This window comes from Rhinoderma darwinii, chromosome 11 (assembly GCF_050947455.1).
Source record: "Rhinoderma darwinii isolate aRhiDar2 chromosome 11, aRhiDar2.hap1, whole genome shotgun sequence".
NCBI classification, from domain to species: domain Eukaryota; kingdom Metazoa; phylum Chordata; class Amphibia; order Anura; family Rhinodermatidae; genus Rhinoderma; species Rhinoderma darwinii.
In genome coordinates, this window is record NC_134697.1 from 1,635,744 (window position 1) to 1,662,197 (window position 26,454).

General features: G+C 41.5%; 1 long non-coding RNA gene across 1 annotated transcript; it reads right to left on the reverse strand.

The window, feature by feature from the left end:
• Positions 1-731: 731 nt before the first annotated feature.
• LOC142664075 (uncharacterized) lies at positions 732-2,721 on the reverse strand. The gene is made up of 3 exons (XR_012851183.1): positions 2,625-2,721; positions 2,375-2,488; positions 732-988 (listed from the first exon to the last, which is right to left on the reverse strand). It is a non-coding gene; the product is annotated as an uncharacterized LOC142664075 (long non-coding RNA).
• Positions 2,722-26,454: the final 23,733 nt, after the last annotated feature.

Here is a 26,454-nt window from a genome sequence, read left to right on the forward strand (position 1 = left end):
GCGCCGATCTGCTGCAATAGCAGATAGGGGCTGCAAAATCTGGTGACAGAGCCTCTTTAAGGCCAGTTTCTTAATTTTTTTTTGTCCCCTAATGACATTGCTCCATGAGGTGTTACATGTCTGGATCCTGATGGAATTCACTTTTAATCACCTGCGTCATATGGTCATTAGGTGCCATTCCTCCCAACCATCCTGGATTCAGCGGGACAGTCCTGGATTCCAGGTGGTGCCCGCTGTCCCGGGAGGCCGGGGGCATGTCCCGTTGTCAACTGTATCTGCATCCCCAGGACGTAGATACAGTTGAACCCAATTTTGAACAGAGAACCGTCAGCTCCCTGCTTCAGAATTAGTTCAGAGCAGAGGGACCTCCTCCGCTTACCGAGGACTCCCCGGGTACAGCAATACTTTAAGCGCTGTGCTCGGGGAAGCCCTTGACATTACTGTCCATATATGGACAGTGACGTCAGTGGCTACTGATTGAGCGGAATCCCCGTTGCCGATGATCTGGCCGGAAATTCGAGAGGAAACCCCTGAGGTCACTGTCCATATATGGACATTGACGTCAGGGGCTCCTACTGGAGCGGAATTCCCAGCCAGAGTCGGCAACAGGGATTCCGCTCAAGGAGTTGCCATGGATGTCACTGTATATGTAAATAACAAATGTATAATATCTCGGTGCCGGAATATGATGTTCTGATAAAGAAAGAATCACTCACCTTTAATAATGGAGACAAAAGACAGAACGGGGAAAAAACTTTCCATCATCTGGAAGAAGCAGCAAAACATCAGATAGGAAGATGTCCGGCAACCAAATGTCATGATGAGCATTGTACCTGCACGTCTACAACTCTCTGTTATCAGCTGCTATCTCTGAGGGAGTGTCACACGATCAATGATATTCAGTGGCCACTTATACACTTTTGCTGACACACAGTTGACCAAGTAAATATAGTTATTTCCATATCCTAAGGAAGATGGGAGTTCTCTTCTTTATATGCAGAGACAAAAACATATTTAGTTTAGGACATGCCTGTAATATGTGGCACCAGTGATACGAACACCGGGCACCTCATCCACAGCGAACACCCGGGGGAGGGGGTCATGGACAGAGACATAACGAGAATCACAGCAGCAACTGTACGAGCGTCTCTTTTCCTGTAAATGTCAATTATTCTATATTTTCTTATGAATATTTAATGTATATTTTTCTGTGTCTTTTCCTACAATATCCACGAAGATTCTAATAAACCAAATTTTTTTTGTATAAGTATCGTGGTCCTCCTATTATAAACCCAACAAGAATTTTATGATGAACTCCTTAATATTTAACATTGGTGATCCGTCTATATCGCAATCCTTCATCTAGAAAACGGGCGAAGACATCCCAAGCGAAAGCATCAGGAAGTAGAAGAATGTAGGAATTATATCAGGAGGTCGACAGAACAGACGCAAATCTTCTTAGGCCGCGATTATGGAAACAAATAATTCTATTGCTGGGAATTGTAACGTAGATTTTACGTTTGTGCCGAATGTGAAAAGGAAAATCTGAAAATAGACTGTAAAAAACGTATCTCAGGTGTAACGAGACAGAAACGTGGAGAGATCTTGCATGTGGTAGTATTAGGCGACATCCACACAACAGTGAAAAAAAATGGCCATTAAAAACGGATCAACTGTCAGTATTTCATGGCCGTTTTGCATTATTGTCTCAAAATTCGCATCCATTTCCAGTCCGTTAAAAAAAGGATGGATTTCATTTGTCAAGGTTTTTTTTTGTCCCAAACCCCTGAAATAGTACCTACATATAAAGTGTCTGTGCCCACATAGTGCCACAGTGCCCATGTACAGTAGATAGCGCCACAGTGTCCCCTGTAGATATTTCTACCCCCCCCCCCCACATAGCATCCTATCTGTAGATAGCATCCCCCTTGTAGATAGCACCCCCCCCTTGTAAATACTACACCCTACCCTGTAGATAGCACCATTGTAGCTCACTGTAGGAGCGAAATCCCTCTGGCCGTGAATTCCACCCATAGAGGAGCTCCTGAAGTCTCTGACCATATATGGACAGTGACGTAAGAAGAGCGGAATCCCCTGCCACAGGGGGCCGGGGATTCCGCTCCAGGAGTAACCCCTTGACGTCACTGTCCATATATAGATAGTGACATCGGGGGCTTTTCCAGGAGTGGAATCCCCCTGCCAGAGCGGGTTCGCCGCCAAGGATTCCGCTCCTACAGGGAGCTACAGTGGCACTATCTACGGTATCTATGGGGGTTGGGGGGTTTGCTATCTTCAGGCAGTGCGGTGCTATCTACATAGAGGTGTGCTCTCTACAAGACTGGATTCCCCGGCCAGAGTCACCTCTCCCAGTTACCTCTCCCAGTCACTTCTACCGGTCACTTCTCCCAGTCACTTCTCCCAGTCACTTCTCCCAGTCACTTCTCCGGAGGAGCCCTGCATCCCGTGTATACACTTTACTTAGTAAAAGCTGTAGGAGACCAAGAAAGGGTTAATGTGATGTGATAACAAAGGGTTAATGACAATAAATGACTAGGCTGAGGGATACATTGAGGACATGACTATTGCATTATCAGGTATAATATTCCTCATCCTGCCGGACTCACCTTGTAGCGGACCAGGGCTGGCGAGGTGTTGGGTTCTCCGGGTAGTCACCCTCAGACAGTTCTCTGGGAGGAGAACAGTGTCTGGAACATTGCCATCAACTGTGTCATGAGTTAATCATTACAGAACAAGATGTTCCACATGAGCCTGCAATCACAACCAGAAAATCCAGTCCCAGCTCCAAGATACTTCTGCTGCTTACTGGGGATTCCGGTGCTGAAAATGTTTTGACATTTTTAAATTACACAATGAATAAAGGAAAAAAAACACCCCAGCATTTGTAAAGCAATTTCTCCCGATTACGGAAATACCCCAAATGTGGTAATAAACTGCTGTTTGGACACACAGCGGGGCTTAAAAGGGAAGGAGCACTACTTTGAAGTAGTATATGTATATGTGAGGAGTACATCAGGATATATGTATATGTGAGGAGTACATCAGGATATATGTATATGTGAGGAGTACATCAGGATATATGTATATGTGAGGAGTACATCAGGATATATGTATATGTGGGGAGTACATCAGGGTATATGTAATATATGGGGAGTACATCAGGACATCAGGGTATATGTGAGGAGTACATCAGGATATATGTATATGTGAGGAGTACCTCAGGGTATATGTAATATATGGGGAGTACATCAGGACATCAGGATATATGTAATCTGTGCGGAGTACATCAGGGTATGTGTAATATGTGAGGAGTACATCAGGGTATGTGTAATATGTGAGGAGCACATCAGGATATATGTAATATGTGAGGAGCACATCAGGATATATGTAATATGTGAGGAGCACATCAGGATATATGTAATATGTGAGGAGTACATCAGGATATATGTAATATGTGAGGAGTACATCAGGGTATATGTAATATGTGAGGAGTACATCAGGATATATGTAATATGTGAGGAGTACATCAGGGTATATGTAATATGTGAGGAGTACATCAGGGTATATGTAATATGTGAGGAGTACATCAGGATATATATAAGCTGGGTGGAGTACATCAGGGTATATGTAATATGTGAGGAGTACATCAGGGTATATGTAATATGTGAGGAGTACATCAGGGTATATGTAATATGTGAGGAGTACATCAGGGTATATGTAATATGTGAGGAGTACATCAGGATATATGTAATATGTGAGGAGCACATCAGGATATATGTACTATGTGAGGAGCACATCAGAATATATGTAATATGTGAGGAGTACATCAGGATATATGTAATATGTGAGGAGTACATCAGGATATATGTAATATGTGAGGAGTACATCAGGGTATATGTAATATGTGAGGAGTACATCAGGATATATGTAATATGTGAGGAGTACATCAGGATATATGTAATATGTGAGGAGTACATCAGGGTATATGTAATATGTGAGGAGTACATCACGGTATATGTAATATGTGAGGAGTACATCAGGATATATGTAATATGTGAGGAGTACATCAGGATATATGTAATATGTGAGGAGTACATCAGTGTATATGTAATATGTGAGGAGTACATCAGGGTATATGTAATATGTGAGGAGTACATCAGGATATATGTAATATGTGAGGAGCACATCAGGATATATGTACTATGTGAGGAGCACATCAGAATATATGTAATATGTGAGGAGTACATCAGGATATATGTAATATGTGAGGAGTACATCAGGATATATGTAATATGTGAGGAGTACATCAGGGTATATGTAATATGTGAGGAGTACATCAGGATATATGTAATATGTGAGGAGTACATCAGGATATATGTAATATGTGAGGAGTACATCAGGGTATATGTAATATGTGAGGAGTACATCACGGTATATGTAATATGTGAGGAGTACATCAGGATATATGTAATATGTGAGGAGTACATCAGGGTATATGTAATATGTGAGGAGTACATCAGGGTATATGTAATATGTGAGGAGTACATCAGGGTATATGTAATATGTGAGGAGTACATCAGGATATATGTAATATGTGAGGCGTACATCAGTGTATATGTAATATGTGAGGAGTACATCAGGGTATATGTAATATGTGAGGAGTACATCAGGGTATATGTAATATGTGAGGAGTACATCAGGGTATATGTAATATGTGAGGAGTATATCAGGGTGTATGTAATCTGTGCGGAGTATATCAGGGTATATGTAATATGTGAGGAGTACATCAGGATATATGTAATATGTGAGGAGTACATCAGGATATATGTAATATGTGAGGAGTACATCAGGGTATATGTAATATGTGAGGAGTACATCAGGGTATATGTAATATGTGAGGAGTATATCAGGGTATATGTAATATGTGAGGAGTACATCAGGGTATATGTAATATGTGAGGAGTACATCAGGATATATGTAATATGTGAGGAGTACATCAGGGTATATGTAATATGTGAGGAGTACATCAGGGTATATGTAATATGTGAGGAGTATATCAGGGTATATGTAATATGTGAGGAGTACATCAGGGTATATGTAATATGTGAGGAGTACATCAGGGTATATGTAATATGTGCGGAGTACATCAGGGTATATGTAATATGTGAGGAGTACATCAGGGTATATGTAATATGTGAGGAGTACATCAGGGTATATGTAATATGTGAGGAGTACATCAGGGTATATGTAATATGTGCGGAGTACATCAGGGTATATGTAATATGTGAGGAGTACATCAGGGTATATGTAATATGTGAGGAGTACATCAGGGTATATGTAATATGTGAGGAGTACATCAGGGTACACCAGGATATATGTAATATGTGAGGAGTACATCAGGATATATGTAATATGTGAGGAGAACATTAGGGTATATGTAATATGTGAGGAGTACATCAGGGTATATGTAATATGTGAGGAGTACATCAGGATATATGTAATATGTGAGGAGTACATCAGGGTATATGTAATATGTGAGGAGTACATCAGGGTATATGTAATATGTGAGGAGTACATCAGGATATATGTAATATGTGAGGAGTACATCAGGATATATGTAATATGTGAGGAGTACATCAGGGTATATGTAATATGTGAGGAGTACATCAGGGTATATGTAATATGTGAGGAGTACATCAGGATATATGTAATATGTGAGGAGTACATCAGGGTATATGTAATATGTGAGGAGTACATCAGTGTATATGTAATATGTGAGGAGTACATCAGGGTATATGTAATGAGTACATCAGGATATATGTAATATGTGAGGAGTACATCAGGATATATGTAATATGTGAGGAGTACATCAGGCTATATGTAAGCTGGGTGGAGTACATCAGGGTATATGTAATATATGAGGAGTACATCAGGGTATATGTAATGTGTGAGGAGTACATCAGGATATATGTAATATGTGAGGAGTACATCAGGGTATATGTAATATGTGAGGAGTACATCAGTATATATGTAATATGTGAGGAGTACATCAGGATATATGTAATATGTGGGGAGTACATCAGGGTATATGTAATATGTGAGGAGTACATCAGAGTATATGTAATATGTGAGGAGTACATCAGGATATATGCAATATGTGAGGAGTACATCAGGATATATGTAATATGTGTGGAGTACATCAGGGTATATGTAATCTGTGAGGAGTACATCAGGATGTATGTAATGTGAGGAGTACATCAGAATATATGTAATATGTGAGGAGTACATCAGGGTATATGTAATATATGAGGAGTACATCAGGGTATATGTAATGTGTGAGGAGTACATCAGGATATATGTAATATGTGTGGAGTACATCAGGGTATATGTAATATGTGAGGAGTACATCAGGATATATGTAATATGTGAGGAGTACATCAGGATATATGTAATATGTGAGGAGTACATCAGGGTATATGTAAGATGTGAGGAGTACATCAGGATGTATGTAATGTGAGGAGTACATCAGGATATATGTAATATGTGAGGAGTACATCAGGGTATATGTAATATGTGAGGAGTACATCAGGGTATATGTAATATGTGAGGAGTACATCAGGATGTATGTAATGTGAGGAGTACATCAGAATATATGTAATATGTGAGGAGTACATCAGGGTATATGTAATGTGTGAGGAGTACATCAGGGTATACGTAATATGTGAGGAGTACATCAGGATATATGGAATATGTGAGGAGTACATCTGGGAATATGTAATATCTGAGGAGTACATCAGGATGTATGTAATGTGAGGAGTACATCAGGGTATATGTAATATGTGAGGAGTACATCAGGATATATGTAATATGTGAGGAGTACATCAGGATATATGTAATATGTGAGGAGTACATCAGAATATATGTAATATGTGAGGAGTACATCAGAGTATATGTAATATGTGAGGAGTACATCAGGATATATGTAATATGTGAGGAGTACATCAGGGTATATGTAATATGTGAGGAGTACATCTGGATATATGTAATATGTGAGGAGTACATCAGGATATATGTAATATGTGAGGAGTACATCAGGATATATGTAATATGTGAGGAGTACATCAGGATATATGTAATATGTGAGGAGTACATCAGGATATATGTAATATGCGAGGAGTACATCAGGGTATATGTAATATGCGAGGAGTACATCAGGGTATATGTAATATGTGAGGAGTACATCAGAATATATGTAATATGTGATTAGTACATCAGTGTATATGTAATATGTGAGGAGTACATAAGGGTATATGTAATATGTGAGGAGTACATCAGGATATATGTAATATGTTAGGAGTACATCAGGGTATATGTAATATGTGAGGAGTACATCAGAATATATGTAATATGTGAGGCGTACATCAGGATATATGTAATATGTGTGGAGTACATCAGGGTATATGTAATATGTGAGGAGTACATCAGGGTATATGTAATATGTGAGGAGTACATCAGGGTATATGTAATATGTGAGGAGTACATCAGGGTATATGTAATATGTGAGGAGTACATCAGGGTATATGTAATCTGTGAGGAGTACATCAGGGTATATGTAATATGTGAGGAGTACATCAGGGTATATGTAATATGTGAGGAGTACATCAGGGTATATGTAATCTGTGAGGAGTACATCAGTGTATATGTAATATGTGAGGAGTACATCAGGATATATGTAATATGTGAGGAGTACATCAGGATATATGTAATATGTGAGGAGTACATCAGGGTATATGTAATATGTGAGAAGTACATCAGGGTATATGTAATATGTGAGGAGTACATCAGGATATATGTAATATGTGAGGAGTACATCAGGGTATATGTAATCTGTGAGGAGTACATCAGTGTATATGTAATATGTGAGGAGTACATCAGGGTATATGTAATATGTGAGGAGTACATCAGGATATATGTAATATGTGAGGAGTATATATGTAATATGTGAGGGGTACATCAGGGTATATGTAATATGTGAGGGGTACATCAGGATATATGTAATATGTGAGGAGTACATCAGGGTATATGTAATATGTGAGGAGTACATCAGGATATATGCAATATGTGAGGAGTATATCAGGGTGTATGTAATCTGTGCGGAGTATATCAGGGTATATGTAATATGTGAGGAGTACATCAGGATATATGTAATATGTGAGGAGTACATCAGGATATATGTAATATGTGAGGAGTACATCAGGGTATATGTAATATGTGAGGAGTACATCAGGGTATATGTAATATGTGAGGAGTATATCAGGGTATATGTAATATGTGAGGAGTATATCAGGGTATATGTAATATGTGAGGAGTACATCAGGATATATGTAATATGTGAGGAGTACATCAGGGTATATGTAATATGTGAGAAGTACATCAGGGTATATATAATATATGAGGAGCACATCAGGATATATGTAATATGTGAGGAGTACATCAGGGTATATGTAATATGTGAGGAGTACATCAGGGTATGTGTAATATGTGAGGAGTACATCAGGGTATATGTAATCTGTGCGGAGTACATCAGGGTATATGTAATATGTGAGGAGTACATCAGGATATATGTAATATGTGAGGAGTACATCAGGATATATGTAATATGTGAGGAGTACATCAGGGTATATGTAATATGTGAGAAGTACATCAGGGTATATATAATATATGAGGAGCACATCAGGATATATGTAATATGTGAGGAGTACATCAGGGTATATGTAATATGTGAGGAGTACATAAGGGTATATGTAATATGTGAGGAGTACATCAGGGTATATGTAATATGTGAGGAGTACATCAGGGTATATGTAATATGTGAGGAGCACATCAGGGTATATGTAATATGTGAGGAGCACATCAGGGTATATGTAATATGTGAGGAGTACATCAGGGTATATATAATATGTGAGGAGTACATCAGGGTATATGTAATATGTGAGGAGTACATCAGGATATATGTAATATGTGAGGAGTACATCAGGGTATATGTAATATGTGAGGAGTACATCAGGGTATATGTAATATGTGAGGAGTACATCAGGATATATGTAATATGTGAGGAGTACATCAGGGTATATGTAATATGTGAGGAGTACATCAGGGTATATATAATCTGAGAGGAGTACATCAGGATATATGTAATATGTGAGGAGTACATCAGGATATATGTAATATGTGAGGAGTACATCAGGATATATGTAATATGTAAGGAGTACATCAGGGTATATGTAATATGTGAGGAGTACATCAGGATATATGTAATATGTGAGGAGTACATCAGGGTATATGTAATATGTGAGGAGTACATCAGGGTATATGTAATATGTGAGGAGTACATCAGGATATATGTAATCTGTGAGGAGTACATCAGGGTATATGTAATCTGTGCGGAGTACATCAGGGTATATGTAATATGTGAGGAGTACATCAGGGTATATGTAATATGTGAGGAGTACATCAGGGTATATATAATATGTGAGGAGTACATCAGGGTATATGTAATATGTGAGGAGTACATCAGGATATATGTAATATGTGAGGAGTACATCAGGGTATATGTAATATGTGAGGAGTACATCAGGGTATATGTAATATGTGAGGAGTACATCAGGATATATGTAATATGTGAGGAGTACATCAGGGTATATGTAATATGTGAGGAGTACATCAGGGTATATATAATCTGAGAGGAGTACATCAGGATATATGTAATATGTGAGGAGTACATCAGGATATATGTAATATGTGAGGAGTACATCAGGATATATGTAATATGTAAGGAGTACATCAGGGTATATGTAATATGTGAGGAGTACATCAGGATATATGTAATATGTGAGGAGTACATCAGGGTATATGTAATATGTGAGGAGTACATCAGGGTATATGTAATATGTGAGGAGTACATCAGGATATATGTAATCTGTGAGGAGTACATCAGGGTATATGTAATCTGTGCGGAGTACATCAGGGTATATGTAATATGTGAGGAGTACATCAGGGTATATGTAATCTGTGCGGAGTACATCAGGGTATATGTAATATGTGAGGAGTACATCAGGGTATATGTAATCTGTGAGGAGTACATCAGGGTATATGTAATCTGTGCGGAGTACATCAGGGTATATGTAATATGTGAGGAGTACATCAGGGTATATGTAATCTGTGCGGAGTACATCAGGGTATATGTAATATGTGAGGAGTACATCAGGGTATATGTAATATGTGAGGAGTACATCAGGGTATATGTAATATGTGAGGAGTACATCAGGATATATGTAATATGTGAGGAGTACATCAGGGTATATGTAATCTGTGCGGAGTACATCAGGGTATATGTAATATGTGAGGAGTACATCAGGGTATATGTAATCTGTGCGGAGTACATCAGGATATATGTAATATGTGAGGAGTACATCAGGGTATATGTAATATGTGAGGAGTACATCAGGGTATATGTAATATGTGAGGAGTACATCAGGATATATGTAATATGTGAGGAGTACATCAGGGTATATGTAATCTGTGCGGAGTACATCAGGGTATATGTAATATGTGAGGAGTACATCAGGATATATGTAATATGTGAGGAGTACATCAGGATATATGTAATATGTGAGGAGTACATCAGGGTATATGTAATATGTGAGAAGTACATCAGGGTATATATAATATATGAGGAGCACATCAGTATATATGTAATATGTGAGGAGTACATCAGGGTATATGTAATATGTGAGGAGTACATAAGGGTATATGTAATATGTGAGGAGTACATCAGGGTATATGTAATATGTGAGGAGTACATCAGGGTATATGTAATATGTGAGGAGTACATCAGGGTATATGTAATATGTGAGGAGCACATCAGGGTATATGTAATATGTGAGGAGTACATCAGGGTATATATAATATGTGAGGAGTACATCAGGGTATATGTAATATGTGAGGAGTACATCAGGATATATGTAATATGTGAGGAGTACATCAGGGTATATGTAATATGTGAGGAGTACATCAGGGTATATGTAATATGTGAGGAGTACATCAGGATATATGTAATATGTGAGGAGTACATCAGGGTATATGTAATATGTGAGGAGTACATCAGGGTATATATAATCTGAGAGGAGTACATCAGGATATATGTAATATGTGAGGAGTACATCAGGATATATGTAATATGTGAGGAGTACATCAGGATATATGTAATATGTAAGGAGTACATCAGGGTATATGTAATATGTGAGGAGTACATCAGGATATATGTAATATGTGAGGAGTACATCAGGGTATATGTAATATGTGAGGAGTACATCAGGGTATATGTAATATGTGAGGAGTACATCAGGATATATGTAATCTGTGAGGAGTACATCAGGGTATATGTAATCTGTGCGGAGTACATCAGGGTATATGTAATATGTGAGGAGTACATCAGGGTATATGTAATCTGTGCGGAGTACATCAGGATATATGTAATATGTGAGGAGTACATCAGGGTATATGTAATATGTGAGGAGTACATCAGGGTATATGTAATATGTGAGGAGTACATCAGGGTATATGTAATATGTGAGGAGTACATCAGGGTATATATAATCTGAGAGGAGTACATCAGGATATATGTAATATGTGAGGAGTACATCAGGATATATGTAATATGTGAGGAGTACATCAGGGTATATGTAATATGTGAGGAGTACATCAGGATATATGTAATATGTGAGGAGTACATCAGGGTATATGTAATATGTGAGGAGTACATCAGGGTATATGTAATATGTGAGGAGTACATCAGGATATATGTAATATGTGAGGAGTACATCAGGGTATATGTAATATGTGAGGAGTACATCAGGATATATGTAATATGTGAGGAGTACATCAGGATATATGTAATATGTGAGGAGTACATCAGGGTATATGTAATATGTGAGGAGTACATCAGGGTATATGTAATCTGTGAGGAGTACATCAGGGTATATGTAATATGTGAGGAGTACATCAGGATATATGTAATATGTGAGGAGTACATCAGGATATATGTAATATGTGAGGAGTACATCAGGATATATGTAATATGTGGGGAGTACATCAGGGTATATGTAATATGTGAGGAGTACATCAGGATATATGTAATATGTGAGGAGTACATCAGGGTATATGTAATCTGTGCGGAGTATATCAGGATATATGTAATATGTGAGGAGTACATCAGGATATATGTAATATGTGAGGAGTACATCAGGATATATGTAATATGTGAGGAGTACATCAGGGTATATGTAATATGTGAGGAGTACATCAGGATATATGTAATATGTGAGGAGTACATCAGGATATATGTAATATGTGAGGAGTACATCAGGGTATATGTAATATGTGAGGAGTACATCAGGATATATGTAATATGTGAGGAGTACATCAGGGTATATGTAATATGTGAGGAGTACATCAGGATATATGTAATATGTGAGGAGTACATCAGGATATATGTAATATGTGAGGAGTACATCAGGGTATATGTAATATGTGAGGAGTACATCAGGATATATGTAATATGTGAGGAGTACATCAGGATATATGTAATATGTGAGGAGTACATCAGGGTATATGTAATATGTGAGGAGTACATCAGGGTATATGTAATATGTGAGGAGTACATCAGGGTATATGTAATATGTGAGGAGTACATCAGGGTATATGTAATATGTGAGGAGTACATCAGGATATATGTAATATGTGAGGAGTACATCAGGGTATATGTAATATGTGAGGAGTACATCAGGATATATGTAATATGTGAGGAGCACATCAGGGTATATGTAATATGTGAGGAGTACATCAGGGTATATGTAATATGTGAGGAGTACATCAGGATATATGTAATATGTGAGGAGTACATCAGGATATATGTAATATGTGAGGAGTACATCAGGGTATATGTAATATGTGAGGAGTACATCATGGTATATGTAATATGTGAGGAGTACATCAGGGTATATGTAATATGTGAGGAGTACATCAGGGTATATGTAATATGTGAGGAGTACATCAGGATATATGTAATATGTGAGGAGTACATCAGGGTATATGTAATATGTGAGGAGTACATCAGGGTATATGTAATATGTGAGGAGTACATCAGGGTATATGTAATATGTGAGGAGTACATCAGGGTATATGTAAGCTGTGCTGGGTACATCAGGGTATAATAAGAGGGTATAATAATGCGGTAAATAAATAATAATCCGCAGATATGTGGCCGGTGTCGCAATGATAAATGGCGCCCGATCTTATCCGCTTTTGGAACACTCTGCACATTTTGCCTCGCCATATTCTGAGAGCCAGAACTTCTTTATTTTTTTCTCCTCCGGAGCCGTGTGAGGGCTTATTTGTTGCGGGACGATCTGTAGTTTTCATTGGTAACATTTTGTGGTGAATGCGATCTTTTGTGATCACTTTTTATTCAATTTTTTGGCGAGCAAGGTGAGCAAAAACCATCAATTCTGACAGTTTTTTATTCTTTTTTTACGGAGTTCACCCAAGGTTATAAATGACAATTTTACTGTATTCGGCGGGTCGGTACGATTGCGGGGATACCAGATGTATTTAGGTTTCTTAATGTTTTACAGCGTTTGCACAATAAAATCACTTTTTTTAATAAAATAATTTATTTTTTGTGTCATCATATTCTGAGAGCCATAATGTTTTATTTTTTACACAAACGAGGAAATAGACGCAGCGCTCCAGGAGTAGTGGCAAAGATACCGGTAGTGGTTTATTCCCCCATGTACAGAAATAGCCGCGTTTCAGTCTCTCAGCAGGACCTTTGTCAAGCACTGGTGATCTGTGTCAATCAGGGTTTTATACCCTCCACTTGTGAATCCATCATTAGTGATCATTACATCAGAATTGTAAAAAGCATACAAAAAAATGCATTTAAAGTATATTCAAATTGTGCATATGTTACAACCATATATCATCCTTATATCATCCATATATCACACATATATCACACATATATCACACATATATCACACATATATCACACATATAGCACACATATAGCACACATATATCATCCATATAGCACACATATATCACACATATATCATCCATATATCATCCATATATCATCCATATATCATCCATATATCATACATATATCATACATATATCACACATATATCATCCATATATCATACATATATCATACATATATCACCCATATATCATCCATCATCCATATATCACACATATATCATACATATATCACACATATATCATACATATATCACACATATATCATCCTCATATCATCCATATATCACACACATATCGTACATATACATATATCACACATATATCATACATATATCATACATATATCATACATATATCATACATATATCATACATATATCACACATATATCGTACATATACATATATCATCCATATATCACACATATATCACACATATATCATCCATATATCACATATATATCATACATATACCGCACATATATCACACATATATCATCCATATAGCATACATATATCACACATATATCACACATATATCGTGCATATACATATAGCATCCATATATCACACATATATCATCCATATATCACATATATATCATACATATACCGCACATATATCATACATATACCGCACATATATCACACATATATCATACATATACCGCACATATATCACACATATATCACACATATATAATACATATATCATACATATATCACACATATATCTTACATATATCATACATATATCATACATATATCACACATATATTTTACATATATCATACATATATCATACATATATCACACATATATCATACATATATCACACATATATCACACATATATCATACATATATCACACATACATCACACGTATATCGTACATATATCACACATATATCACACATATATCATACATATATCACACATATATCTTACATATATCATACATATATCATACATATATCATACATATATCACACATATATCTTACATATATAATACATATATCATATCATACATATATCACACATATATCTTACATATATCATACATATATCACACATATATCTTACATATATCATACATATATCATACATATATCATACATATATCACACATATATCTTACATATATCATACATATATCATACATATATCACACATATATCACACATATATCACACATATATCACACATATATCACACATATATCACACATATATCAAATAAAGTGCACAGTGAAAATACATCACATAAAACTTAAAAAATCGTCAATTGTCAGAAAAGCTCATGAATGTTCATAGGGAGGAGGAAACAGGAGCTGCTCACCAATCGCGTAATCCTAGACACATATTGGGAATAATATCCCTAATCACAGACTGATTGAAAGGCGTCTATCAGAGGCAGCAGCGCTAACCAATGGAATCAAAGCATCAACTGTTGTCATGGCATCCATGTTACTCAGCCAATGGTCGCTTAGCATGAGCCGGTGCCGAGGCAACGCTGTCAAATCACTATGTGTTACATACGCAAAATATGCGCAAACCTCCAATAGAGACAAAAACAAATGTTATTATATATATATATACTGGATTGTCCAATTATCTTGAATGGTGGACGGCTCATCCTGTATTTATTCATTTTCAATTCTGTATCAAGAAATGACAAAATGCAGAAATATTAAAATCAATTATCAATCATATCACATCCTAAACGAGACAAAGAAATGGCAGAATTCAGGGCGAATACAAGGCAAGCTGACCCCATTATAATGTATAGATCCTGAAATATTTCATTAAAGCATATGTCTGGATATTTGGAGTCCCTTAGGTCTCAATGTGTCCAAATTAAAAATCCATTGCAATTCACGTTTTTTTAGCATCATGAGTCTATCGCCACCTCGTTTTGGCAATGGAACAAGGTCCTGGATCATAAATCGTAGATCACGTTCATTATGACCTTTTTCTACAAAGTGTTTTGGAACGGCAGATCCTGTTTTCCCTTTCGAATTGTGTACCTGTGATTATTCAGGCGTGTCGTCATACCACATATTGTTTCACCAACATATAATAAATTGCATGGACACCAAAGGACATAAACGACCCAATCGCTATTACAAGTTAAGAAATATCGCATTTTATATTTATATTTAGTATCGGGATGTATAAATTCCTCTACTTTCTTCATTAGAGAACAATTGATACATCCCAAACATGGAAAACTACCCATCTTTGGAGGCTTTAAAAATGTCTGTCGAGTTTTTACAGTAGTAGATTTGATGTCAGTTTTTACTAATCTATCTTTAAGATTAGTTGGACGTCTGTATGACATTAGAGGATTTACATCAAATTCTCCAATACCTCTATGTCCATCTCTGACTATCGACCAATATTTCCTAATAATGTTCCCTATCTGAGGGCTTAAATCATTGTATGTCGACACAAATGGAATTCTTTCAAGATTCTTTTTTGTACGGTTACCAAACAGGGTATCTGTATTTTTGAATCCTGGACTTTTGTTTATTAACCACACTCTGTGGATAGCCCCTTTATAAAAAAATTGCTGATCATGATGTCAAGAGCAGGGTCTAACTTTTCATCCTGATCAACAATTCATCTTACACGTAACATTTGACTAAATGACAAAGAGTCAATAGTTCTCCTAGGATGGCAACTATCGTATCGCAACAATGTATTACGATCAGTAGATTTTATGAATAGTTCTGTATGTAATCCATTATCTTGTACAATGACCCTAGCATCCAAGAATTGTAGGGTTTCCCTCAAAAAAAGCAACGTAAATTTGATCCCTGGAACTATACCATCAAGGAAATGGTGAAAGTCTAATAATTGGGTTTCTGTACACAGCCAAAAGAGGAAGATATCGTCGATGTATCTCCACCACCTCAGCACTTTGCTGAAGTGGTGAGATACATAGACTGACACCTCCTCCATATTGGCGACAAAAGTGTTGGCATAGGTGGGTGCAACGTTGGATCCCATTGCAGTTCCAACCTTTTGCATATAAAATGCATCCAAAAATCAAAAATAGTTGTTAGTCAATATCAATGTAAGCAATTCTATGATGAAATCTCTACTGTCAATAGATAAATTAGATTCAGATAGCATCTGTTTAACAGCCCCTATCCCCCTATCCCCCTATCATGGTCTATTGAGGTGTATAAACTGATTATATCAAAAGAAGAAAGTATAGAGCCAGATGGTACATGTAATCCCTGAAGCAAACTGTCTAAGTACCTTGTCCAGAAATATGGAGATATTACTACAAATCGAATCTCTACCCGACACGATCGGTCGGCCAGGGGGGTCAGTCAGTGATTTGTGAATTTTAGGCAACAAATATAGTATTGGAGTAACTGGAGATAGTATAATCAAAAAATGTTTTAATTTTGTATCTATTAACCCTTTGCTAGACCTATCTTCCAAGAGTGTAGCTATTTTGTTTGCTATATCCCACTTGGGATCATGCGTCAATAATGTGTATGTTGCCCCATCATTTAGTTGCCTAAGAGCTTCCTTAATGTATTTTGGGGTATCCCTAATCACGACCGCACCACCCTTATCAGTCGACTTGATGGTGAGGTCCTGATTCTGGATTAACCCCCTCAACGCTGACATCTCTGCATTGGTCATGTTTTGATGTCCAAGTTTTTCCGATTGCTGTTTAAACCTGAGTATCTCTATATCTTTCTTTATCAATTCTGTGAAGGCATCAATAGTGTGTGAAACTACAGGTGGATTGAAATCACTACCACTTGACCTGCCTATGTAGAGTCGTGTGTTAACCTTAGACCATACTATCCCCCCACCCCCACTTAGTAAAGACACATGACACCGAGGTTGGATGTGAAATGGCCACAGCAGCCGTTTATTAATTTCACAGTTTTATAAAAACAATTTAAATCCGAAACATTCGGATAACTAGTTAGGAATCCACCAGAGAATTCCTCCTAATAATTCACATGACCCAACATGGGTCAGAATCATAAATGACAATTAAACGTTAACATTAACCCGAGCAGAGGAAGTCCTTGAAGCCCCTTCAGATGTTCCTTTCAAGAACACACCGAATTAGCCATCTGCAAACCACCAATTACCTCCAGCCGTAAACCAGCTCGGAAGCACCGTTCACCTCTGCAGATGGCTCCAACCACTAGAAGTCCACTTCAAGGGGATAACACCCGATGAAGCCCTCAAGTGATATACCGACCACTAGAAGTCCACTTCAAAGGGATAACACCCGATGAAGCCTTCAAGTGATATACCTTCTACCAGAAGACCACTTCAAAGGGATAACACCCGATGAAGTCTTCAACCATGTACCTTTTTTGGGGGACGCATACCCCCGATGCGACCCCCCCACCATTTTGTACTGACTGGCCTCAAGGACTCCCCCCGCCAGCTGCCATGACAACAGAACCTACTCCGGAAAAAAGAAAAACAAGTTAAATAAGCACACAAAATAAATCACAACGCTCCTAAACAGACGTACATAAGACCTAAGGAGTAACAAACCAAGGGTGGGAGGGTGGGAGCTTGCTTGTGCTATGTTACTCCTCCCGCTGCTTCCGGCTCAATGCCGAGAAACAGCGGGAAGCGTAGTAACGGCCCCCCGTCCCCCTTAACTCCTCCCCGCCCCTCCTTAGCTTCTTTCACCTCTCCCTCACCTCATTAACCCTTTCCCTACCAGGGCGGTCATGTCGGCTTCCCTTAAGCCTGCGGCTGCGTCCTGCCTCTTCTTGACCTGCCTATGTAGAGTCGTGTGTTAACCTTAGACCATACTATCCCCCCACCCCCACTTAGTAAAGACACATGACACCGAGGTTGGATGTGAAATGGCCACAGCAGCCGTTTATTAATTTCACAGTTTTATAAAAACAATTTAAATCCGAAACATTCGGATAACTAGTTAGGAATCCACCAGAGAATTCCTCCTAATAATTCACATGACCCAACATGGGTCAGAATCATAAATGACAATTAAACGTTAACATTAACCCGAGCAGAGGAAGTCCTTGAAGCCCCTTCAGATGTTCCTTTCAAGAACACACCGAATTAGCCATCTGCAAACCACCAATTACCTCCAGCCGTAAACCAGCTCGGAAGCACCGTTCACCTCTGCAGATGGCTCCAACCACTAGAAGTCCACTTCAAGGGGATAACACCCGATGAAGCCCTCAAGTGATATACCGACCACTAGAAGTCCACTTCAAAGGGATAACACCCGATGAAGCCTTCAAGTGATATACCTTCTACCAGAAGACCACTTCAAAGGGATAACACCCGATGAAGTCTTCAACCATGTACCTTTTTTGGGGGACGCATACCCCCGATGCGACCCCCCCACCATTTTGTACTGACTGGCCTCAAGGACTCCCCCCGCCACCGCGAAACAGGCCTTGACCACCTTAAGCCTGTGAGTTCCTCCACACCACCACCGCCCTTTCTATGCCTTCTGCTATAGCCAAGCTCCAAAGATCAATGCCAACCTCGGTCAGATGGACCCCGTCACTTCTCCAGAAATTCCCCACTCCTGACTCCAAATCCCTATGCCTCACGCAAATGCCCCCGTTCTTTGCCACAAAACGGGACACCGCCCGGTTAACTTTTATGCGAGCCTTATTGACTCTCTCCACCGATCTAGCTAACCGCCAATGCTTCCTTGGGACTATGTCCGACCACACTACCACCAACTTGGGATAAGATACCCACAAACACAACAAATCATGTTTGATATCCCGCACCAACTCACGAAAAGGGCGGACTCCTAAGTCATTCCCACCCACGTGCAACACTAAAACCTCCGGAACCCTATCAAGCCGCACATATGTCTGGAATTCCGCCAACACCCTGTTCCACGACATACCTCTAAACCCCAGCCAATGCACAACCGCATCCTGTCGCGGAATGCGCAACTGGCGACCATCCGGGCGGACGTCCGCCCTCAAAGCCCCCCAGTGCACGTACGAATGACCCATCAACCACACCAGACAAGGAGGCGAATCTGAAACGGAAAACACAGTTAGGCACCACCATATAACATTTGCAAGCATAAACAACAAAATTACAACATATGGGGGCGGACATAGGACTTAAACCTTTTAGACTCCCAACGACCAATCCGCCTCACCCCCTCATCATCCAACCCCCAGCGCCCCGCTTCCGTTGCTGCGCCAATCCGGAAGGAATGAGATGAATATGAGCCTGCCGCAACCCCAACCGCCGTCAAACATTTTTTAAAAACAGCTCCAAACTGAAACCTGGACAAAAACGACATGACGTAACAAAGGCAAATCTGGAGACCCCCTGTTTTTCGTAAAACCCCGCATGCACTCTACTGGGCACATGACCGACCCCGGGAGAGCGAACAAAACTATCAGTTTTCCCTTCCCTAATTGGTCAGTTTTTGATCTACGCAACCACACCTCCAGCCGATCTGCAAAAAGGCTCACCTCCCCAGATCTCAGCCCCCCTGCCTGTTTAGTACTTGGCGACACCAACTCACCTATTCTAAATGCTCCGAAGAACGCCAACGAAAAAGCCAACCGAAACAAATCCATTTCATCTGAAGAACGACATACCGATGCTAATGAACCGCCCAACAAGCCAAGCAAAGCAAACGACACCGGCCTTCTACTATCCGCCTCCAACCTACCTCTGCGCAACCCCTTCAAAGCCTGCGATACCAGAAATTCCTTGGATACATCCCGCAAGCCCCTCAACTTAAGCCCAAACGCCACCGCGGATATGAACCGGTTCACCTTCGCTACTGAAAACCCCGCCTCCCAGGCATCCCCTAACCAATACAAAAGTGCCACCAACCTGTCTCTATCCGTATTGACGTCACCCAACTCTCTTACCCACTCCTCCCACTGCCTCCAACAAGCAGCATAAGCACTCCACGTCGTGCGCGCCAAAGACCTTTGTAACAGCTGCTCTACGGGACCGATACCAGATCCCAAAGATGCTCCGGACAAGCCAAACCGAGACGTTCCGCTCCCGGGGCCAATTGCCGAAACCGGTCCCACTGCGAGCGAGAAAGAGCATCAGCAATACAATTCCGTACACCCGGGACATGCACCGCCACCACCCACGCGTTCAACGACAAACACACCAACACTAAATGTCGCAACAATTGAACTACCGGAGGAGAGGACGCCGTGATGTTATTAATGGCAAGCACCACCCCCATGTTGTCGCAGTGAAAACGGACCTTCTTATCCCTGAGCCTGTCCCCCCAAATGGTAGCCGCCACCACGATGGGAAACAGCTCGAGCAGGGCCAGATTCCGCGTCAGTCCACTGGACACCCAGCTAGCCGGCCATTGACCTGCGCACCACGGACCTCCCCCGTAAGCTCCAAAGCCACCCGCCCCAGCCGCATCCGTGAAAATATTCAGATCACTCGTATCCTGCGCTGGGGCCATCCATAGCGAGCGACCATTGTACTGGCCCAAGAAGTCATCCCAAACCTGAAGATCAGCTCGGTGCTCCTCCTTGAGCCGCACAAAATGATGCGGCGCCCGCACTCCCGCCGTTGCCGCCGCCAACCTTCTACCAAACACCCTCCCCATCGGCATAATCCGGCAGGCGAAATTCAACTTCCCCAGCAGCGACTGAAGCTCCCTCAGCGACATTTTCTTCCTTCTACAAGCCCGTCGCACCTCCAGCCTCAAAGCACCCAACTTATCCGCCGGGAGCCGACACTCCATTGCCACCGAGTCAATTTCAATTCCCAAGAAACAAATCGTCGCTACCGGGCCCTCCGTTTTTTCCGGCGCCAAAGGGATCCCAAAATCCCTCGCCACCTTCTGCAGGGCATGAAGCAAGTTACCGCAAACCGGCGAACCCCCCGGGCCAACGCACAAAAAATCATCTAAGTAATGGATTAACGAATCGACCCCGGATACTCCCCTCGTTACCCACTCCACGAAGCTACTAAACGCCTCGAAGTATGCACAAGAAAGAGAACACCCCATCGGAAGGCACCGATCCACGTAAAAGGCCCCATTCCAAAAACAACCCAACAGCCGTTGGCTTTCTGGATGGACCGGCAACAACCTGAACGCCGCCTCGATGTCGGTTTTTGCTAGCAGCGCCCCCGGACCCGCAGCCCGCACTAACCCCACCGCCTTATCGAATGAGGTATAAACTACGGAACACAACTCGTGATCAATCCCGTCATTTACCGACGAACCTTTGGGATACGATAAATGTTGAATCAAACGAAACTTTCCGGGCTCGCGTTTAGGGACAATACCCAAAGGGGACACAACTAAATCTCTCACCGGCGACTCCCCAAATGGCCCCGACATGCGCCCCAACGAAACTTCTTTTAACAACTTTTCCGACACGACTTCCGCATGCAAGTAAGCCGATTTTAAATTTCTCCGCGTAACCGGAACCTCATAAGGAGGCGGAGGAATAACAAAACCAACACTAAACCCTTCATAAAGCAACTTAGCTGCCGCCCTATCCGGATATTCACTTAGATAAGGGGCCATCCTTTCCACCCTCACCGGCGACACCCCCTTGACCAACCCCGTGCTGGTTCCCTGACCTCTTTTTTCGCAGACATTTTGCCGCCCCGTGTGATGCACCATTACACTCGGAGCACACGTGCTTGAACTTGCACGTGGCCCCGGACTTGCACTGGCCTTCATTGAATTGCCAGCAAAACCCCGCCTTTCCCCCGCCGCTTTGTCCACTCTGACTAGACTGGCCTCCCTGGCCACCGCTCCCGGGAAAGGGCTGCCTAACCGGAGCCGTAACTCGTAACCAGAGAGCAATATCCTTCTGGTCCCACCGAATCGCCGGCCGAACCGCCTTCCGCTGACGGAATTGCTCATCATATCGCAGCCACGCCTGACCCCCATACGCCCTATGAGCCTCCCCAATAGCATCAAAATAACAAAACAACGCCGAACAATTTTCCGGCGCCTTTTCCCCTATCACACTAGCCAATATGGCGAACGCCTGCGACCAATTAACGAACGTCTGCGGGATAAGCCTATACCGCCGCCGTTCCTCCTCGTCCTTTTTACTCTCATCCCGCTTGCTTTTATCCAAATTAAATTTAGCCAGCGGCAAGAGAGAAAAAATTTCAACATATTCGTCTTTCCAGATCCGCTCACGCACCTCCTGCTTTAAATGCGCCCCCAACGGACCCTCAAAACAAACATACACCTCACCCCGAGCACGATCGTCTATACGCACTCGATCGCCGTCCTTCTGTGCCTCGGTCTGTACCGACACCGCGACCGCCTCTCTAACTGCCACCACAGGACGCGCCTGCAACGATCCCACGTCCCTGGGGCCTTCCCAAACTACCGCAGGAGACGCTTCCGTTACTACCGGCGCCGCGGCCCTATCCAGGCGCCCCACCAGCTCCCGTAAGCAACCCACTAAATCTGCCAAACCCGCTCCGTCGCGTCCGCCCGCGCCACTACCGGCCCCCGATGCAATGCTAGCAGCCCCCCCGCCGACACCCGACATAAAAATCGCTGGATAAGACAATGATGGAGTTATACACTCACCGGGCTGCACAGGCGCTGTGTTCCCGTCAGCCGGACCATCCTGACCGCGACGATACACGTCCAGTTCACCTTCCTCCAATTCTTCTCTCGCCGACGACTGTCCCTCCCAACGACATCTTCGGAAAGGGGATGAGGACGCGCTGACCGATGGGCCGGCAACCTGCCGCCCGACCGCCGGGACCCAGACTTCCGACCGGACCTGTTGCCTCGACGTCGCTGCAGATCTAGTCGTCCGTCTAGACGATCCTGACGAAGCCTGCCCCCTGGCCGGAACATCACCATGCGGGGCGGCCGTACCTTGTTCTCCACATCTTCCATCTGATGGGGGAGGGGTGACAGGGAGCCCAGCCTGCGACTCCCTGCTTACCGCCGGACCCCGTCGCGGCCTGGGATTCCTGCCAGGACGCAGGGCCTGGGAAGGGGCGGTCCTCCCAGCTGCCTGGCCTGCAGCGTCCGGGATCGGGCTCCCTCTGCGACGCCGTGTCCGCGGGACTACCTCCGGACTAAGGCGCTCTGGAGGTCGGGACCGCCGAGAGGGACGGGTCGACCCAGCCTGCATCGCCGTCACCCCTGGCACCGCTCTCTGCCTGCCGAGCGCAGGAGCGGTTGTTGCCGACTCCCCCCCCGCCGCCATAGCCATGCTCGTAAGGGGGCCGGGGGAGGGGAGCCTGTCCCTTTCAACAGACCCCGAACGCCGTGCCCGACGTGGCGAAACGGCGTCCGGGATCCTCGTTAATGCAGCCACGGTCTCCTCCAGCCATCCGGGACCGTGGTGCACAGCAGCGGCACGCAGCCGCTCTAAAATCAGGGCCTCTGCCATTTCTAAAAGCCGGGCAACGGGGAGCTTGCTTGTGCTATGTTACTCCTCCCGCTGCTTCCGGCTCAATGCCGAGAAACAGCGGGAAGCGTAGTAACGGCCCCCCGTCCCCCTTAACTCCTCCCCGCCCCTCCTTAGCTTCTTTCACCTCTCCCTCACCTCATTAACCCTTTCCCTACCAGGGCGGTCATGTCGGCTTCCCTTAAGCCTGCGGCTGCGTCCTGCCTCTTCTAGACAGGTTATACGCTTTTAAACATAATTCAGGAGTTACATGTGGAGTAATAACCGGTGTATCTTGATGCATAAACCATACTTTGAATTTTAATCTCCTAATAAATTGCATAATATCCATTTCTAGTTCAAACCAATCCATTTTCTGGCTGGGACAAAAACCAAGTCCCTTGCTTAACACCTGTAACTCAGTGGTATTCAAATTGTATGAAGATATATTTACCACGATTTCGTGTCCTTTTTCCTGGATATTGTGGGCTTCTGGCTCGATCCTTTGTTGAGCTTGCAGAAGCTTGTTCTTCCTTCCTCTGTTACGCTTGCACCCCCTTCTCCTAGTTGGTGCATTTCTGTATCCATGTTCCCTTCTGATTCTAAAAAATCAGCTTCCTTTTGTTGCTTGATATAGGTATCTTTGGATCTTTTTTGTTGTTGTTTGGAAGTAGAGCTATAACCATCCTGAGTTGTCATCCAGGTATACACTTTTCCCATAGCATAATCTTCCAAATCTCTATGCCATTTGTTTCTCTTCATTTCCTTCGCTTCTCCTTTAAATTTTGACAAATAAATTTGTTGTTTCTCAACAAATTTATCAAATTCCTCCTCAGATAAAGTGGCCTTTAGTGTGTTTTCCACATCCATTAATTTTGTATTATTGAGTAGTAAATCCCTTTGCAAAAATTCCAGATTGAGTAGAATAATATCCAGAGAAAATTTGTTTGAGATTTGTTCATATCTCAACCGAAAGTCGCTATCATGTGAAAACATATTGGGTCTGGTTTGCGTCCGCATGCCTCTGGGTATACGTTGATTCCTATGATACTGTCCCAAGGTGGCCAGATGTAACTCCAAAGTGATTTTTCGTTTTGTGAAGTTCTCATAATTACGTTTGATATTAATGATCGAAGGCACACTCAAAAAGGAAGCATCTCCTTCAAATCCCCCCAAAATTCTGCCGACATCCATGTCTGTATAGGAAAATACCTGGGTTGGTAACATACCATGCTTTGTACTAGTAGATTCATCCATGATGATTTGAGTGCAAGCTGTAGGATCAAATATAGTAGGTAGAAAAAAGCAGCACTTCAGAGAGTTCACGTATCACGGTGCTCTGCGTCCTTGACCGTCATCCACACGGTCCTGAATCCACAAACGAGGAAATAGACGCAGCGCTCCAGGACTAGTGGCAAAGATAGTGGTTTATTCCCCCATGTACAGAAATAGCCGCGTTTCAGTCTCTCAGCAGGACCTTTGTCAAGCACTGGTGATCTGTGTCAATCAGGGTTTTATACCCTCCACTTGTGCATCCATCATTAGTGATCATTACATCAGAATTGTAAAAAGCATACCAAAAAATGCATTTAAAGTACATTCAAATTGTGCATATGTTACAACCATATATCATCCATATATCATACATATATCACCCATATATCATCCATATATCATACATATATCATCCATATATCATCCATATATCATCCATATATATCATCCATATATCATCCATATATCATCCATATATCACACATACAGCATACATACATCACACATATATCATCCATATATCATACATATATCACACATATATCATACATATATCACACATATATCATACATATAGCATATATATCACACATATATCACACATATATCATCCATATATCATCCATATAGCACACATATATCACACATATATCATCCATATATCACACATATATC